Source organism: Papaver somniferum, chromosome 1 (assembly GCF_003573695.1).
Source record: "Papaver somniferum cultivar HN1 chromosome 1, ASM357369v1, whole genome shotgun sequence".
NCBI lineage: Eukaryota > Viridiplantae > Streptophyta > Magnoliopsida > Ranunculales > Papaveraceae > Papaver > Papaver somniferum.
This window is the reverse complement of record NC_039358.1, coordinates 122,343,393-122,363,640: the sequence shown is the minus strand read 5'-3', so window position 1 is coordinate 122,363,640 and position 20,248 is coordinate 122,343,393. Positions and strand designations below refer to the sequence as shown.

The 20,248-nt window shown below is 38.8% G+C and overlaps 1 non-coding gene across 1 annotated transcript; it reads right to left on the bottom strand.

The window, feature by feature from the left end:
• Positions 1 to 7,782: 7,782 nt before the first annotated feature.
• Positions 7,783 to 7,856, bottom strand: TRNAM-CAU. Its single transcript has one exon. It is a non-coding gene; the product is annotated as a tRNA-Met (tRNA).
• Between the last annotated feature and the right edge of the window lie 12,392 nt (positions 7,857 to 20,248).

Here is a 20,248-nt window from a genome sequence, read left to right as displayed (position 1 = left end):
TCCATGTAGATTGAAAATATGGTTCATGAACATCTTAGCCACATAAGAAGTAGTGAAAGGATTCTAGGAGCTATAAAGTGGTTGAACTTAGTGAATGGTTGCAAAAGGTCACCTTGTAGAGAATTTGTTCCTTTGTACTGTTGACAAATGTCACATTCATGTTCCTTTCATCATGCCCACCCAATAATTTATAACTTAGCAATCTGATAATTGGCTTGAGAACTAGAGTGACCTCCAATAGAACATGAATGGATTGCAGTCATAACTTGGTGTCTGAAGTCACTAGTTAAACCAATGCAGATCTTGTTTTTGTACGTGAGAATGCTTTGAGAATAAGAATAAGGTAGATGGGCTGTAGAGAATACCATCAACTTGGTAATCAAGGAATTTGGTAGTGAATTGTGGTGTAACTCTTAAAAACTTCCTCTAGCCAAACAGGTTGCACTTGATAAATAATTTTGCAGCTAGGTGAAGGTGCCTGAGGAATTCTAGACAAGGCATTAGCAACCTTGTTTTCAGATCCTTTCTTGTAAACCAACTTATAGTCATAACCCAACATCTCAGAAAGCCACTTCTGTTGCAACATAGAGTGAAGTCTTTATTACATAAAAAGCTTAAGGCTTTGATGATCTGTAAAAATAGTGAAGTGGTTATCCAGCAAATATGGTCTCTTCTTGTTAATAATAACTAAAATAATAGCCATTGGTTCTTTTCATAAGTAGATTTAGCTGAAAATCTAAGACCCGTTCCTTTAGTAAAAAGAATGTTATGGGTTTCTTTTCTTGCATAAGCACTGCTCCCATTCCCACATCACAAGCATCAGTTTATAGTTCAAAAGGTTTAGAAAAATCTGGTAAAATTAAGACTGAAGTGGTGGTTTCTGCTACCTTGAGTTGATCAAAAGCAAATTGACCAGCTGAATTCCATCCAAAACAGTTCTTATTGAGCAACTCAATAAGTGATTTGCAAATAACACCATAATTTCGAACAAACATTATATAATACCCAGTTAGACCAAAAAATCCTCTTACTCTTTCAATGAAGATGGAGTGGGCCATTTAAGCATGCATTCAATTTTTGTTGGGTCAACAGTTACTCCATATCCGCTGATAATGTATCCAAGGTACTCAATCTGTGATTGACCAAAAGTACATTTGTTGATCTTAACAAATAGTGTATGTTGTTGCAGAAAAGACAGAGCAATCTCCAAATGTTCAGATGAGAAGTAATGTCAAGGGTGTATATCAAAATATCATCAAAGAAGACTAAGATGGATTTTTTAAGTAGAGCGTAAACACATGAGCCTGAAAAGAAGATGTAGCATTAGTTAGGCCAAAAGGTGTAACTAGGAACTCGTAGTGCCCTTGATGAGTTCTAAAAGCTATGTTGTGAGTGTCTGGAGGATGTACTAGTATTTGGTGGTATCCATCTCTCAAGTCTATCTTTGAAAAAAAAATAGACCCCTTAAGTTCATCAAATAGTTCCTCTACGACATGGGTTGGACATTTGTCTTTGATGGTGATATCATTGAGCTTTCTGTAGTCTACACAAAATCTTCAACTACCATCTTTGTTCTTGACAAGTAATATTGGTGAAGAGAATGGAGAGTGACTTGGTTGGATAACACCAGTTGGTAGCTTTTATTGAACTAACTTCTCCACCACTTCCTTTTGGACATAAGGAATCATGTATGGTCTTTCTTAGGAGGTAATAAAGATGGATTGAGAGCAATGTGGTAATTATGTAATATAGCAGGAGGTATGGAAGTGGGTTCTTGAAATATGGAAACAAAAGTTTTAAGGAGTTTTTGAATGGGTAGTGGTGTTTCATATGGTTTAGGATTTGCAGAGATAAAACATAAATAACCTATTAGTCCATGTTTGTTCTTTTGAAGATATTTTTTGACTCCAGTGTCAGACATCACAGAGAGTTTTTCTGAACCAGATTGACCCTGTAGTACAATGTTGGTTTTAATTATTCATGGTTTATTATGAGTTTGTTGAAATCAGAAATAACATGACTGACCTCTTTCATCCAATCACAACCATCCACTTTCAATAATCTCATATCAACTCATGTCCCTACATCTCCCACTTGAGTGCACTTAGCATCACTGCTTAATTTGTTACCATCAGCTACATCTACTTGCATGTCAATAAGGATCTATAGTAGCTCCACATAACTTAGCAGCATCTGGGTCTAGGAAACTGTGTACTACCACTGTCAATGAGGATGCTTAACCCATGTTTCTTAACCAGACCATGAATTTTAATTGTGGTGTGAGAAACATTATCATAGAGAGCATGAATTGAAATCTCCACTTCTTCTTATGTTTCTTGGTCCAAATGTATAGTGTCAGCTAGTGATGTGGCTTCAGATGTAGCTCCTTCATTTTCATCAGCTGCTAACATGAATAGTTGTTGTTTGACACATTTATGGCCATCTAAGAACACATCATCACAGTTGTAGCAAAGTATATTTTCTCTTCTAGCCCCCATTTCAGCATAAGAGAGTTTTTCAATAGGAGGTGTTGAAGAATTTGGCTTGTAGCACTTGATGAAACTGGATTAAGTTGAACTCTTGGACTGGTGCTATGAGATGTAAAATTCCTGTTAGGAGTAGAGTGAGGAGGAACATACATTTGTGAGGGTTTATGAACTCCTTTGTTCTTCTTAGTCATACTTTTTAACAAGGCTTCTTGCTTTTTGCCAAATAAATAGCATGGTCTAGAGTTTTTGGAGAGAACATGCATTCTTAACTCTTCCTTGAGTCCACTAATGAAACTAGAGGTAAAGTATTCTTCACCGAGATGACGATTCTTAACTAGCTTAAGAGCCTTTAATTCTTCAAATATTTCTTGGTAGTCAAGAACATAGCCGATTTGACTCAGTTTATTAAAATCACCCACAATATCATCAAGGCCAAGCTTTTGAAAACGAGTACAAATATATGTAAGAAAATATTCCCATACAACTACTCCCTCCGTCCCCATTATATAGGCGGAGAAGCAGTATTTTATAAGAATAAGAAAATATTTTCTTCATAAATTTCTCTTACTTTCCAAATTAACCCTCAACTTATCCCAATAAAAATATTATATATTAATATATCTATAAAATCTTCATCTCACATTTAACAACATTATAGAATAACCATGCATCATAAATAAGGGTATTTGAGAAAAAAAATTGCCTTGAAAATAAAACTCGGCCTATCTAATAGGACTACAAAATTTACAAACTCCGCCTTTATAATAGGGACAGAGGGAGTACTTGTTTACACACCTGATAATCTTGAAACCAAACATCATCCTTACCATTTCGATAAAGAGAAGCTAGGTTTACCTTCTGCTCATCATCCATAGGATGGATTTGAAAATATTTTTTGCACTTTCTTATCCATGACCTTGGTCTTTGTTCATCAAATCTATGAAAATATACCTTCAGTTTTATCTGATGGAAGCTTCTTTCGCTGAAATCTGCTAAAGTTCGATTTATGTGACTTCTTTCATCGGAGTAGTTAGATCTCTGATTTATGTTGTTAACTGGAGGTGTACCAAGTATACTCTCTGGAATATCTTGCTGAAACTCTCTGTGAATATAAGATCTGTTATTATTTTCGAGAATTTGGGAAAACATTTCTATGATAACTCTCATGTGTTCATCAGAAGGTTTTTATAGTTTCTGTGACAGTTTAAAGGAGATTATCGTGTTTTAGAAGAAGGGTATCATGTTTTTGAGATAATTTTTCTTGGTTCTGAGAATATTCAATCTATTTACAAGTGAGTTTTTCTATCTTCCTAGAGATTTCATCTACCGTAGATCGATTTGCCATTGAGAATGAGGATTGTACAGCTCCGGTACTAATTTGTAGTGGTATACACGTACAAAGGCTTCATTCAACACTAACACGTGATAAAACAGAGAAGGACTGGAGTGAAAGAGAAATTATCAGCGGTGATTAACAATGAGATGAGGAGAATGAAGATTAAGATGGAATAAATAAGATTAACCAGAAAGGAAAAGAGATAAAGTTAACAAAAAAGAGTTCATTTACTAATAATTCATGAGAATCCAAGGTAAACTAGGCAGAGGAGGAAATACATCATCATTCATGTGAAAGGGATAAAAGTTATTAAGGCACCTGACCAGTAACTAACATTAGCTCAATAGGTGGACCATAAGAGAGTATGTCATGGCTAGGGACATGACAGTTGAACGCATGACAAATGTTGAGAAACATTTTCTCTCAAAAGAATCTTTCTGCTTTGGTGGAAAATGACGATTAGATATCTGAAACATCCAATAAAATCGTATAATCAGAATACTCACATGATGTTTGTCATCTTGTGTAGTACAAGGAAAATGACATTGCAACCAGCAAGAAGATTTCCACCACCTCGACCAGAAGTAACATTACCAGGTCGAATATGTACACCAACTACCCAAGAAGTAACAACTCAAATCATGAAAAATTCTCCTCCGGGTCGTGTAAACTCTCCAGATCGAACTCGACCTAAGAGAACAACTCCAAGTGGTGACACACCAACCACACCATCCATTGTTCTAGGCTCAGATGGCCAGCCAGTAGTTTTCTTGGTAGATACAACTGTCACACCATAAAAGAGAAGGAGCCTGAAAAAGCGGGGGTCTAACATCCACACCCAATAATTCGTTTGGCAATCTGTATGGATTAACTCTAATATACTTTCAAGAGAATCAACTAGACAGTCAGACTCAATCTTAAGAAAAGTATATCAAAGAGTTATATCTCAATTTCTCAATTCAATCCGTAATCAAACAAATAGGGATTTGTGATCCCGATTGAAGATAAGAAATAACTTGGACGGTATCAAAAACCAATATCCAAGTATCAATCAATTTAATCAACAACCCAAAGGTCGGATTCACAATTGATTGAACTTATGTACAACCTGTGATATTTCAATTATATAAACAAATATAATGCGGAAAAGAAATAACACAGACACCAGAAATTTTGTTAACGAGGAAATCGTAAATGCAGAAAAACCCCGGGACCTAGTCCAGAATAAACACACACTGATTATAAGTTGTTACACCAATTTCCTACTACCTATTCGGACTAGATGTAATACATGCTTCAGCAAAAACTCCTAACACAACACCGATTGTCTTTAGGAATTCTTCTCGTAAATCTTTTAGCAGAACCAAAGGCTCCCTTTATAAGATACAACAACACGATTGATACGATTCGATATTTTGTTTGCATAAAACACCGGTTTGATTTCCCTTTAGATGTGAATCAAGGTTTTGGAAATCTTGTGTTTGTTTTGAACAACTCCCAAATAAAAAGTAGTGAAATAAAAACAAACTTGTAAAATAGGGTTTTAATTACAATCAGTATACGTACACACAAGGAGTCCGTGAACCTGATTTTCGTAAGTAAACTTGGTCGATTCCAAAGATCAATTTCCAAGTTAAGAAAGCTCTAACAATTCTACAACAAGAACTACTAGAATAAATCTAGAGATTTCTTGTTTAAAACTTCTTAAGGATTTTTATGAGATACCTTAATCGAAGTTTTCTTTCTAGCTTCCGATTTAGACTAACAAGTATTGGTATATGATCGGAAACTGAAATCTATCAAAACCTAGGGTTTATGATCAACAACTCTTGAATGGTTTTATATCAGAAGAGAAAACCTTATAATAGACAAGAGGTGAAAAACCTAGATTACAAGTTGTATAATCAATCACGAAGATTAATCCAACTCGGCTTTGTGATCCTCAATACAAAGACTTTTATCTCACTCTTGTTCACGAAGATCAGAAGACATGGAAAACAACCTGAAGAGCTTACACCAATTTTCCAAAGGGGGTGAAAACGTGTAGCACTCATGAACCCTTTATTTATAGTGAAAGGTAGCTTGAAAGCTAAGCATAGCTATTTTCCCTTTTCAAGACTCTCCTAATTTTGGGAGTCTTTCCTAAGTTACAACTCTTGCCAAAATAATTAAATAAATAATTAATTAGGAAAATATTGTATTTATGTGAATAAATCACAAAATAAATTAGGAAGGAATCACAAACACTTTAATAAGGTAATCAAAGATGTTTGGAGTAATAGCTAACTTGCCTAGATAAGAAAACATCACCAATTTGACCAAAAATGCCTTTTAGTCACGTAATTGGGCCCAAGTCCGTGAACCGTTACAAGCAGTCCATGGATTGTTTCCTACTAACGAACTGTAACAATTACATCAACACTTATAATTGTTACTTTAATAAATCACTCATAACTTCATCGTTATAACTCGGAATCGAGTGATTCTTGGCTCGTTGAATTCGTAAGCTCATTCACTATAACATGAGAACCTTTCCAAGGATAAAGGTTATTGTAACCAAGGTCATGAATCAAATAACCTCAAGTATATATACATAAATGTACATTTACCGTGATAGGAATTGTTCCATAGAGTGAGCATTTATCTCGATAGATTATAAAGGTAGAATTGAACAAGAATCCAAATGAAATCAATCACATACCTTTGTTGATGAAGTACTTGTTTATGTCTTCTTGTAGTCTTCAATCTTCATCCTTTGAGGATAGCTTCGATTCAACTTCTAAGACCTAATCTAGTCTGAAACTATCTTTAGTATGCTAAATAAAGAATGCATTTTGGCAACTAAAATTGACAACTAACTTGACATACCAACGCCAGTGGGTTCAACCGAGCAATGCTCTAACAGAGCCTACCTCGATCTCCCCCAATCTCAACTATACCAGTAGTACAAATACCTCATGGTATGTTCCAGAAGTTACTGAAGTCGATCTCGACCTTGACTGAGAGAGTCAATCATATGATCCCACCAGCACCAACAAAAACAACCCCAATAGTGACAACAACTCAACCTTTTTCAACGAAGTACAATTGATTAGCCATTAGGAGCACCTGAGGCAACATCTCAAAATTTACATCTTAATGGCTTACCAGATCTCATCTACGCCAGAGTCACGTAACTCTGAGTCAAACCAAGTTATTTATAGAGGTGACATCCCAGAGACAGTAGACTCAAAAATACAAAGAATATTCAAAAGCAAGAAAACAGGCTCAAGTTATTGATCAACAAGCCCAGAAAGGACCCCACGTATTCCTTTCAAGATGATCCATTGTACAAAGAAGTGAGAAAGTGTATACTACCGTAGAAATTCCACCTACCTAATTTCAGAAGCTTTAAAGGAGATACGGATCCAAATGAACATGTGTTCCATTATGAACAACAAATGACCTTGTATCTCGAGAATACTATGATACTAGCACGATTCTTCACAAGTAGTTTGGAAGACAATGCATTGACGTGGTTCCGGTCTTTACCAAAAAAATCAGTAAAATCATTTTAAGACATCAAAGAGTTGTTTATAAAAAACTAATCGTGCAACATCAAACATGCTGATGTTCTATAAGGAGTCTTTATATTAACCCAACATGAGGATGAGAGATTTACAGACTTTTTTCAGAAGGTTTAAAGCTGCAGAAACACCAGTTGAGAAGACTCAAGAGAGATTCCTCTGTGTTCTTTCAGAAATGCTATGTTATAAGGTAAGATCAAGGTCACTGGCTCAGAGTTGACTTCTCTAAAATATGGAGTCAACAAGCAACGACTCCTACCTATAAAGTCGTTGCGCGTTAGCGCGCGCATCCGTTTTCTTGGACCCTTGTAGAAAAAGAAAGAAAGTGGGTAAATGACCTTACTCTAGCAAGTCAGTCAGCGTAGAACACTACCTTAATTTCCTTTCAATAAGGCAGGGACAGGATTCGAACCTGTAGCCTTCAGGTCATGAGCCTGATGAGTTGACCAATTCCTCTACCCCGCTAAAGCACCGGATGGAGAAGAACTGTATGACAAAGATGGAAAGTGGGTCATGAGATAGCAGTACAATCTTACTAGCCTACAACCGCGATCTCAGAACACAAGGTATACTCAGCTGGTCCCTTATCCGGGGATAAGAGACAATTTTCTCCAAGATCACCTAATAAAGCTTCAAATAAGCCAAACTTCAAAGATGAATCACAAGCGAAATAGCTGAGAAAATTAAAAGGCTTCACAAAACTGAGCGCGTCACCTGAAACTATTATACATTTCATCATGAACAAACTATACTTTGTGACACCTTGAAAGATAAGAAATGAATCCAAAATCAAGAATTATTGTTTGTACCACGAAGCTCATGGTCACCACAAAAATGACTGCATAAATTTGATCGGGTTCATTAACGACCTGGTCAAGGAAGGTCATCTAAAAGAGTTCATCTCCAAGGGTCAAACTCTGACTCAAACTAAAGAAGTTAAGGGTTGTGTAAATATGATACACTTTGTAGCTCGAGTTGGGAGTGACTCACAACTCGACCTTCCTAACATAAATAGAAAACTCCGCGAGATCAATGTCACATCTATCTACCCAAGCTATGAAGGTCTCCTGCTACCTCCGGGCGACATCAGATTCACTGCTAGAGACCTGGCGGACTAACGTTTTCATATTCTGATGCTCTGGTAGTAAAACTGATAATAAATGGATGTGACTGCAGAAAGATATTAATCGACCAATGCTCTACATGTGATTGTAGATGGTGGATTTTCAACAAAGGGAAAAACCGTAAAATCATGAGGCATGTTTTTGACACGGCTTTCAGGAATGCAACGATTCATATTTTACGAAGCCATGATGAATATGTTTTTGAAAATCCTCCACTAGCTGAGCGCTCGATCCCTGGCACTTCGTCGTACCCTCTATGCAGAATAATGTATTTGGGCTGTTCTCCGTAGATTGAGAGCTTAACGCCTTCAGGACGTCGGTGACACTCACTGTTCCCTGACTGCAGGAGAGAGACCCACCTCCACATAGAAGAATAGTTGGGCGGCGGAAACCTTCAGGACGTCGGTGACACTCACCGTTCCCTGATTATGTGGAGAGAGTGCATAGATTCAGGAGGTTCTCCGTAGATTGAGAACACTAACGCCTCCAGGTCGTAAACAACATCGTGACTCCCTGACCGTGCACCATTCAGAATGGATGTGACGCTTTAACTGGATAATATCTTTTCTGAAATAGATTACTTATGCCGTGACATTCATTACTGAATTCCCAGAATAATCTATCATTGCTCCTATTCCATGGTCGAATCCACGGCCTGATCCCATGGACTGGCAATAACAATTACTCATATTTCATGGCCGAATCCACGGCCTGATCCCATTGAAAGGCAATAACAATTGCTCCTATTCCATGGTCGATTCCGATCCCATGGAATGGTAATAACTAATTGCTCTGATTTTATGATCGAATCCACAGCTTGATCTCATAGAATAACAATAAAACACTATGTTATCTCATTATCCCGATTTCATGATCGAATCCACTGATCTCATGAAATGGTAATAGATAATCTTAGTTACTCCGATTCTATGGTCGAATCCGCGATCCCATAGGGTGGTAATGCTTGTTTTATTATTTTGAATTCGTATTCGAATCCACAGCTGATCCTATGAATTAATAATGAACAACTATTCACTTTATTTACTTAGTTTCATGAATTATTCTTCACTGAATTTCATAAATTAGTAATAAATACTCAACAACCGGGCATCTGGACCATCACTGAGTAAGCCCCACAAAAATGGTGCAAGTGTACTCGATAATGATGCACGACTGAGCACCCGGATGCACGAACGAGCATCCAAAAATATGAAACAATGAGGAATTCTGCACAAAACAGGAGAGAGAAAATAATAATAAAATAATGGAGAAGCGCCCATGGGCTTGGCCCACCGGCCGGCCGGCTATGCCCTATCCGTGGCCGGTCCCATGCTTCCTCCATTATTTTTCCTTATTTTTGTGGTTTGTATAAACTCATGAAGACTCCTCCATCTTAGCAAAATTCCTTATTTGTGCAAAACTCGTGAATTCTCCATGACTTCGTGGATTCACCAAATAATATTATAAAATAAGGAAAGGTGTGCGGGACAGGGCAACCCAGCTGGCCGGCCATGCCCGGGCCGTGGTCGGTCCCACACCTCGCAATCCTTAGCTTTTTATAATTATTCCCTAATCTCATGAAACTCCTTGTTTCAACAAAAACTCAAGGATTCTCCATATCTTCAAGGATTCTCCATAACTTCAAGAATTCACAAAATAATACTATAAAATAGGGAAAGGTGTGCGGGATCAGGAAATATGGCCGGCCGGCCATGCCCTAGCTGTGGCCGGTCCCATACCTTGCAATCCCTAGTCTTTCATAATTATTATTTTTCTCAACTTGTGAAACTCCTGGGGTTTGAGCAAAATTCATGATTTCTTCATATTTTCTCAAATGTTGCTCGAATCACGAAAAACCAAAAGCCAACATGGTCACACGATCGGCTAGCCTCTCACGGCAATTTTAAATATTAAAATATTTTAATTTTAATATTTTCAAAATATTGATGAATTGAGCATACATGCTCACTCCAACAAAAAATCGAGAATTCTCAGTCAAGATGAAACTCTTCTGAAAATTCACGATATTGCTCAAAAGCGCATCAGAAAATACTGAAACTCTCAGTATGGAGAGACGGACATCATGGAAACACGTGCATGCCTTCATGACCGACCAGGGTCATTCCTAGGGCTTGCACAAAGCCGGTCCCACACGTTTTCGTAATTCTGACCTAATTTTCTCAATTGCTCATACTGGGCCCGAACTTTCTCCAACCAATGGAGAACTCTCCAAACGACCAACAAATGGTCACGTGACCCCCAAGAGACGGTCCCATGCTCTCTTGGTTGGTCCCCCATCTCTCATACCTAGGTTTTATCACCTAATGTTGAATCCAGCAATATTTTCAGTAGATGGTGAATCCACCATTTAATCATTATTTTCACCAACTATCAAACTGAGAACCCTGGTGCGTGCTCACTCGAGCACTGAGCACCACATGGACGCTCATCATCCCATGTGGTCGGTCCCTCTTCATTCATGACCAATCCTCAGCAATTTTCCAATTGATGGAGGATTGATCGAAAATTAGGGTTTTGAATAAACGCTCTGTGAAACCATCATTCTGAGCAATTCCAAACACTAATAAATTTATGTTGATCCATCAACCAGCATCTAAATTAATTATACAATATTCGGTAATCTACCAATATTTTAATTAATATTTTACTGGGTCACGTCACTAGTAAATAATTTGCTGAAACGAGCAATACTTGCTCAATTGCTCGAATATTGATCAATATTCAGCAATTCATCATAATTTGTGGAATTGAGCAATACTTGCTCAGTTGCACGTTAGGTTATCAAAAATCATTAATTTGGTGAACTGAGCAGTATTCGCTCAGTTGCTCATCAAATTCTCGTAATTCGCAGAATTGAGCAATACTTGCTCAGTTGCTCATCAAATTCTCAATACTCAGTAATTTGCAGGATTGAGCAATACTTGCTCAGTCGCTCGTCAGTAATTCATCATACTGACATATCTTCAGAATGAGCATTCATCATTCATGCTCGATTCAACGAAACTCAGAATCATTGTCAATAATTGACTAATCAAAACACGTCTTCCCTGCAGACTCCACGATTTGTGAGACATCAATCACGTCACAAATAGGGGGATATCACGTAGGGTTTTGGTCTGGCGGTCTACGGCACGTGGATTCATCCACAACAAGAAATGTGTGTAAGTCGTGCAAACAGTTGAAGGAGTTAACAAAGTAGTGGGTGCACGATCAGTCAAGTATCCACACGACATGGAACTGACTTTACCACGATCTCCCACTTTCCCACTCTTTCACTCAAGAAACTATCACACTTACAGGGATCAATGTGTTCACGACTCTGACAATATAAATAAGTCTCCGAAACCATGATTGAACAAGACAAGCTCTCGTCTACGTAGAATTTCTCGAGCTATCACTCTCAGGAATTCATCAATCCATCAGAACTTATTAGAACTTATCAGTTCACCATTATTGTAGAAACCTTCAACACACCCACAATCCTCGATCATCACTGATCCCACACAATTCTCAGCTTCCCTCCTACAGATCAACCCATCTCCCCCTTTGCGACCGAATTGACTCTGGAACGGCCATTGTCTTGGTTTAGGACGGAGTCATACAGATGGATTTCCCGAATCTAAGCACCCCCTTTGCAGCGCTGCATCTGTGTGAGTATTAACATTTTTCCCGGCTGAGGAGTCTCGACAGCACGCTCGACTCTCCACTTTCCCGGAAAACCGACGACCCGTTTTTCCCCATCCACGGATTAGCGACCACAGTGGGAGATTAATCTCTCGGTTGCAATCTCTCATTTCGCAAGATGGTTGATCTTAGGTCAGGTTCAGTTACAAATCCTAACGCAAATCGCGCTAACACTAGCAACAATAACAATGATGGCATTCCTGAAACCATTCCGGCTTCCAACAGTAGTGGCGACACTACTCCTCCTCACAACAATGTCGAGAATCATCCTCTCTTTGGTCGACATCCTGAGGAAATCAGAGAAAATCCTCCTACTATCGCTGATCTCATGAAGGTTCAGGAAGTTCTCGCTAAGAATCAAACTGATATGGTTGCTACTCAGAAGGAGCTATGTAACTACCTCAAAACTCTCACTGACAAGATGTCAGATAAAACTCAGGACAAAGGAAAAGACAAGGAAACATATCCAATGGATCCCGAAGTTATCCCAGTCCCTGACGACGATGAAACTCGCAAAGCTGCAGAACCTCAACCCGCCGGTTTCATCACCCGTGAAGACTTGGAGAGTTTTATGGAGAATCGAGGAAGGGGTCACACAACGACTGTGCACCGTCATCATCCCCCGTACCCTGCAGCTACACAAAGGATTTCTCTCCCAAAGGGCTACACTTCTCAAACGTTCACACTCTACAATGGAACGGAGAATGCTTGAGAACACGTTTCTCGGTTCCTGGAAGCGTTAGGAGAACATGAACACAACCATGTCGTCCGTTTGAAGGAGTTTTCAAAATCCCTGACGGGTCGAGCGTATACTTGGTACAACAACATTGCACCAAGAAGCATAGCTAATTGGGGAGAAATGATTAATGCTTTCTACAGGAAGTGCTTCTTTGTTTCTGAGCAAATTACTCTTTCTGACTTGGGAAGGATGGCTCAGAAAACTGCCGAAAATCTGAATGATTATGTGAAGAGGTTCAGAGTTCAAGCTTTGGATTGTCATGATCCAAACATTACTGAACAACAACTGGTGGACTTGTGCATCAATGGGATGATCCCAGTTTACAGAGATTTGCTGGAAAACCTTCGCTTTCAGACCTTTTCAAAACTTCATGAAGAGTCCAAGCGATCAGCAACTACTGCTCCCGCATTGCTAGAAAGAACGAAAACTGTCAAAGTAGAGGAATCGAAAGACAATCGAAGCAGCACTGCCCTGCGTATGATCAACAAGCAATACAACGTTGAAACTTCCATGAATGTTTCTCAAGGGAGCAAGAGAAAAGCCGAGGCACATCAACATAAGAATACTTATACGACATCTCACCCTCCGAAAGCTCCAAGGAAGGACAACCAGACTAGAAATGCACAACCTCTGCAGAATGATCAAGAAGTTCCTGACTTCCCTTTTCCATTGAAGAAGTGATCGAACTACTAGAAGTCTGGATCCAAGATGGTGCAATTAAACTACCTCCTGTCAAAAAGGAACCAACTGCAGAACAAATGGAAAATGCACGTTACTGCCATTTTCATAGGTATGTCAGTCATCCAACAAGTGATTGCAGAAATTTGAAGCGCATTTTCAAAGAAAAGGCCGACTCAGGAGAATTGGTGATTGAAGGAGTGCACATAAATCCTCTCCCAATCAGAACATTCGCACTCTCCGAGTAGACAGTCAAGAAAGCAGTCCAATCCTTAATTGAGCACGTCTGCGAGTTGCTGTACTTGTAAAAGGCTCAAAGAGATGATATGTTTGCTGCACTGAACCATATTGTGTCAGGCAAACGACTGACAATTCAGGAGACACTCCCTGAACCGCCAGTGACGGACAAAGAAATGTACAACTGGGACTTCTCACTATGGTGCATCTCAAGGGAAATGAATTCAAATGAGCATTGGTCGACATTGGAACTGCTGTCAACATCATCCCGTTGAAAATCCTCAGAGCTGCTGGCATCACTCGACAAGAAGCAACTCATGCTCCCGTCTCAGTCAGAGACCATAAGGGAATCTCCAGGGATGCTTACGGTGTAGATGGGGCAAAACGATTTGCTGGTTTTTAAGGAATTGAGGAGACGACCGTACGGAGGAGACTCCTCGAACCTAGTGAAATGTTAAACCTCACACAGATGCACCGCTGCAAAGGAGGTGCTTTAGATTCGAGAGATCAATCTGTAGTACTCCGGCCTAAATCAAGACAATGACCGTTCCGGAGTAAATTCGGTCACAAGAGAGGATGGGTTGATCTGTAGGAGGGAAGTTGAGAAATGTGTGGAATCAATGGTAATCAAAGATTGTGGGTGTGTGAATTCCGAATACGATAAGCTCTGAGTGATTGAAATTGCTCAATTTAGAGTAGTTGCTCAATTGATGAGTTGATGATCTCGTGTTATCGATGAGACGTGAGATTGATGATACTGTTGATGCTGATTCAATCATGATAGAGACTTATTTATATTGCTGGAATTTTAGACAGCATGATTCCATGAAGTGTGACAGTTGATGAAATCAAGGAGTGGGGAAGTGGAGATCATGTTTGAAACCAGTTGATCAACGTGTGGAGACTTGGTCGATTTTCCACCCACTACCTCGTGAATTCCTTCAAATGATTGCACGACTTGCTCACATTCCATCATGTGTTTGAACACACGTGCCGTAGACCTCCATACCAAAACCCTAAGTGATATCCCCCAAAAGTGACACAATTGACGTCTCGTGGTATGTTAGTCAATTGATGACTTCGTGGTTTGATGGGACGATGAGTCCATGTAGTTTCTGAGTTGAGCATGATGTTCTGAAACTCATGAATTGAACATGTCATGAGATAGAGGTATAATTCATACGATGAAGTGAGCAAGTATTGCTCACTCGATGTATCGTTGAATATTGATTGTTGAACCAATAGAGCAAATATTTATCATCTAAGCAAGTGTTGCTCATATGATAAATTGTGGAATATTTGATCGTCTGAGCATGTGTTGCTCATCTGATGGATTATTGGCAGTGTACCATGAGGTCATAGTAAAATTATTAAGTTTGGAATCTGGAATGATGATCCTTGGATTCAGAAACCCTAATTTGATCAATTGATGATCAATTCATGGTTCGTCAGAAGTTTAACCATGGGATGAAGGAGGGAGCGACTACATGGGACCGTGGATCAACCATGTAGTGTCCATATTCTCACGTGAGCAAATACAAAGAACTCCTGAAGAGTTGACGATTTGTTGGTGGAAGAATGATTAAATGCTGGCATAATCATTTATTCAAAAATGCTCGTCTGAGCCTTAGGCGAGAAAACCTAATTAATTATGACGAGGCGAGAGACCGAACATGGAGTCATGAAACCGGCCTTGGGTTGTCATGTGACCGCCTGACGATCACTTCATGAAAATCCAAAGTGTTTGGAAGAGTTTTGGACCTAATATGAGCAATTGTGCAAATTAGGTCAAAACTGTGAAAATTGATGGGACCGGCTTCCGTGAGCCAAAGAGCCAATATTGGTCGGCCAAGATAGCATGCTCGTGTCCCCAAGGCGTCCGCGTCTCAGTCCTGAGAATTTTGATATTTTCTGGCGTGCAATTGAGCATCCATTCGAGAAAATATGCCAAAATTAGGGTTTCGACGAAACTGAGGAAAACACCATGAGATGATGAAAAATAATTATAAAATAAGGAATGAGGAGGCGTGGGACCGCCGTGGTCAAGGCATGGTCGGCCGGTCGTGACCACGGTCCCGTGGTTCCTTTTCCTTAATTTTATAATATTTTGATGATTTTATGAAAAATTCACGAATTTTGAGAAATTTGATGAATTTAGGGAGTTTCCATGAATTGAAGGAGTTTTCATGAGTTCATGGAAGCAAAAAATATTAAAATAATAAAAACAAGGGCGTGTGGGACCGTGGAAGGCATGGCCGGCCGGCTTGGGCCCAGTCCTACGAGTTTCCCTAATTTTTGTGTATTTTTTATGTATTTTTGATGAATTGAGGGAATTTTTCCTAATTTGAGAGAAATACCATGAAATCAAGGAATTTGATGAATTTAAGGAAAACTAATAATAAAATAATAAAACAAAGGGGCGTATGGGATCGGCTAGGGCATGGCCGGCCGGCCAAGGCCCGGTCCCACAAGTTTTCATAATTTATTTTATTTTATTATTATTTGATGATTTGTGCAAAAATACCATGAAATCAAGAATTTTTTTCATGAAATTAGACAAATAATAATAATAATAATAAAATAATAAGGAACCGTGGGGTGTGGGGCCGGTTGGGACCAACGCATGGGCGGTTGGCAAATGGTCACGCCCTACACTCCTTTCCTTAATTTTATATTATTTTTATGGATTTATGCAAGTACCATGAAACTGAGAAGGTTCCTCGAGACGAAGGAGATTTGATAAAATGAGAGAATTTTCATCAAATCATGGAAAATAATAAAAATGCATTAAAATATAAAACTGGCGTGGGATTGACCACGACACGGTTGGTTGGTCGTGTGTCCATGCTCCCAGCACCCTGGTCAATATTTTTAATTATTTATTATTTTCTTCTCTATTTTGCATAGGTTCATCGTTTCGTTGTATTTTTGAAATACTCGTTCGTGCGGTGACTGTTAGTGTATCGTCGTTGAATACACCTTCACCATTTGAATCGGGGCTTACTTAGAGTAGCTCAGACGCCCGGTTGTTGATTATTTATTACTAATTGTGGAATCCAGTGGAGAATAATTCACAAAACTGAGTAATAAGATGTTTATTATTAATTCATAGGATCAGCTGAGGATTCGACTACGACTTCAGAATAATAAAGTGAGCATTACCATTCCTTGGGATCGTAGATTCGACCATAGAGTCGGAGTAATTAAGATTTATCTATTACCGATTATGAGACCAGTTGTGGATTCGATCATGAAATCGGAGTAATGAGATAATATAGTTATTGCTATTCTATGAGATCAAGCCGTGGATTCGATCATAAAATCAGAATAATTGTTATTGAAATTCCATGGGACCAGTCGTGGATTCGAGCATGGAATATGAGCGATTGTAATTAGGAATAATTAACTTTGTGGCTCTATACTAGCAAAGCAAGCTGTCTAGGAGCATTAATTATCCTGATACGAGCTTGTCGGTAAGTCATATCCTTTATATAGTCAGGGTAAACTCGTTGTTTGTTCCTGAAGACGTTATCACTCTATACTAACAGAGCAAGCTTTCTAGGAGCCGTCCATCACGTGATGCTATATAGAAATAATCACTGAAAGTATTCAGTATTCATGAGATATGTCGTTGTCCAGTCGTGAGACTACATATCTACATGCACTCTGAGAGAAAGTACTCTCCGTTGAGAATTCGATGAGAGACCCTTGTCTCGATACTCACGTCTGATTGATGAATCAGAGCTTCGTATAATTATGAGTTTACGAATTTAGCCTTTGTCGAAAATCCACCATCTACATTAAGTCCCCTGCTTACTGAGGAAAGTTGTATTCCTCAGTCAGCATTAAATGGTGATTTTCCGGCCATAAATAATAATACCAGTAATTGAACTTAGTCGTAAGTTGAGATATTACCGGATTTAGAGAGCATGAGAAAACCACGACTTGATGAAGGCTTCAATGTCATGATTGGAGCGTCGTTTGATGAGCATAAATTGGAGTTGAACTGCTGGTTTAGACGACGAGTCCATGGTCGGTTAGGATTCGCGGGTCGGGCCCAGTAAGGAAATCCTTAGAAAATTAGGTTTTGGAAATAAAATTGATATAAAAGGGATTAATCCTTTTTTTTTTCCCACGACCAGCTCTCCATCAGCATCTTCACGCCAACAGCAGGAGAAGACCGCCAGGATCCAGCGCCGCTGCCAGTCGCCGTCCGTTGTCGCCGGCCAAATTCCGGCCGACCAAGTACGTTTTTTTTTTTTTGATGTTGATGTTTATGATCCTCATGAGTTGTTCATGCTTTGACCATGATGAAGTTATATACATGTGTGTATATTAGTGTGAGTTTTATGAAAAAACCCTCGTTTTTGAAAACGTATGTTCGTTCGATCTTTAGTTTTGAAAACTAACTATAATCCCTGATTTTTGAGAGAGATTTTTTTTTTTAAAATATGAACCTAGGTCCAGTGATAAAACTTAGTGTATGAGATTTCATGTATACCAAGGTTTCATCATAAAAGAAGTGAATTTTCATGAAATCAGAATAATCCTTCGTTTTAAAGACAAATAACGACAACACGAAGGAAAATATGTATGATGAACTTGTGTCCAGTGATAAAATTTTGCTTACGATATTTCATGTAAATACAAAACTTTATCATATGTATGAGATGTGAGATTTCATAATATTTTTGAAATAAACCTTCGTTTTAAAGACAAATAACGACGATACGAAGGAAAAATAATTTAATTTTTTTTATATATATGCAGTCGTGACATATATTGTGCAAAATATGATGATATATTTTATTTTCATGAGTTTATTTTCATTAAATAAAATTCTTGAGAGTTTATGTATGCAAGTTGCATTAATTGCTGTTTTTTTCGAAAAATCAAAACGTGGGTTTTGAGGAACCTTCGAAGATAGACAATTTATTTATGATGAAATATTTTATTGTTTTAAACTTCATAGGTCAGTTGTGTGAATGTTCAAATTATGAAAATTGTGTTCGCGATTTCATGAAAATCAGTCTCGGAAATTAATAAAGTCTCGTTCATTATCGCAGGTTTCGAAGAGACGAACGATTTTGAGGTGTTAACTCTAGCATTACTATCACTATTGTTAGTGGAATTATAAAAGGTAAGAGTTACCATTTTTGCTTGTATTTCCTTGATTTATACCTGGACGGCATACTGAAGTAGAATTTTCAGCTACTCAGCAAAGATGACCAATTCCCAAGCTGACGACGCCTCGAGGGAAGAGATGTGCGTTGATGATATCTCCAGAGATGAGATATGCATAGATGAAACTTACTTTGGGGGAGACGAAGAAGAAATCCCTGGTATTAAGAATGTCCCGAACATAGATGGTGCATTCTTTGAAAAAGATATTCCAGGAGCTGAGCAACATTTGAAATCCCCAGTGTATTGTCTTTTGATAAATCCCAGAACTGTTACTCAGAAGAAATTGGTGACTCCTAAGACAGTGATTCGATTTTGTCTTGAACGAGGGGTCTTCACCTCATCAATCATAGAGTTTAAGCTTTCTCGACGACCTTTGGAGAAATTTGCCGGCTGGGCGAGGCATATGCTGGGTTTTCCTCATGTGAGGACTATGCTCGACCAGGCGCAGGTGACGAGAGTTATTCCAGCTTCTGGAGAGTTGTTCATTTATCATGACGCAAGTGGTATTCTGACTCTGTTTGCTCGCTGGTGCATTCCCACTCACACTTCCATTTGTAGATGGGGAGAGTTTACCATTACCTTGGAAGACGTGGCGGCTCTGATGCATCTCCCGATCACGGGCAATCTTCCTGGGGATCTTTCAGATGAGGAGACCGCTGTTTCTCATGTCTTGACAACTGCAATGGAGAAAGCGAATAAGGCTGGTAGTAAAGGATGCTATGCTTCCTGGTTGACACATTGGTGGCCAAAGACGAGGTTTCTGATAAACCCATCGTCGGTATGTTATCCATTGCTGCTTTCTTATGTTTATGGTTGTCCAGAGACGTTTTTGAAGACAGTGGAAACTTGTTGAAGCCTTTTGTGATTCCATTTGCTATTAAGATGGCTCAAGGTGAGCAACTTCCGATAGGTAGTTTATTCTTAGGCTCATTGTATTACAACCTGTACTCCTTGATTATAGACTCCAGTGTGTCGAACGGCTCTATGAAGATTGAGTGTTATGACAACACGATGTTTCTTCAATCTTTGATGTGAGAGAACTTTAAGAATTATGCACCTACTCCACGTAATGTTCTGCAAGGGCCGAATACTGATGCGCTCCATACTTTCCCTGAGAAAGATAACGCTAGGATCATGCGTTGGTCCACAAAACAACCTCGTTCTAAAATACGCTTCATTGATGTGTTAGA